This window comes from Octodon degus, unplaced genomic scaffold, assembly GCF_000260255.1.
Source record: "Octodon degus isolate 3935 unplaced genomic scaffold, OctDeg1.0 scaffold00256, whole genome shotgun sequence".
In the NCBI taxonomy this organism is placed as follows: Eukaryota; Metazoa; Chordata; class Mammalia; order Rodentia; family Octodontidae; genus Octodon; species Octodon degus.
Genome location: NW_004524832.1, coordinates 1,688,492 through 1,689,397, shown reverse-complemented (window position 1 = coordinate 1,689,397; position 906 = coordinate 1,688,492).

Sequence of the window (906 nt, the reverse complement as noted above, 5' to 3'; positions counted from 1 at the left end):
GAAAGAAAGAAAGAAAGAAAGAAAGAAAGAAAGAAAGAAAGAAAGAAAGAAAGAAAGAAAGAGAAAAGAAGGGCTGGCCAAATAGCTCAGCAGATTAAAGCACCTGCAAGCAGGCACAGAGCCTGGGGGTTCGATCACCGGGCCTACTGTACCAGCCCCGCCCCTGGGGCACACTGAGATGGCAGATTGAGTGTAGTGGTGTGCTCCTGGAATCCCAGCTCTTGGGAGGCTATAAACAGGCAGATCACTATGAGTACAATCTGGTAGTGAGACTCTGAACACCCTATAGACCTTTCCCTAAAATAAAAATTAAAAAAAAAGAAAAGAAAAAGAAAAACAGAGAAATTTTATAATTATTTTAACTCAATCTGAATGAAAGGTAGAATATAGCTGGTTAATTGAAATGAACTGTTCTTCATTTTAGTAGAAGAAATTAAGCTTAGAATTAGTAATCTAGGTAATTGCCAAAGTTATTATTTAAATTTTGGTATATTGATTGAAATGAACAAATTCAACTGGTAAATAGGAACTGGAAGACAACCATCAGCAGAACTCAAAAGTGTATGTCAGGGAGTAAGCAAGTTGGAAGTCACAATTATTTAATTTTCACATGTAAACATAAACACAATAGTAAAATCAGTGAAACTATGAGTTGCAGAATGGAAACAAATAGTGAACATTCCTCTGTATGAATACAAGAGGAATCAATAAAAGAATTTTGATCAATAAAAGAAGAAATTTAAAAGTAATACATAAAATGTACTAATGAAAAGGAAAAAAATAACAATTTTTATTATATGGAATTCTGTCAAAAGGCAAAAACTCTAATTCAATTGTACTCTATGTTGGACAATGTCTCAACAAAATGACTTATTTTATTTCATTTTAAAAAATTTTATATATATA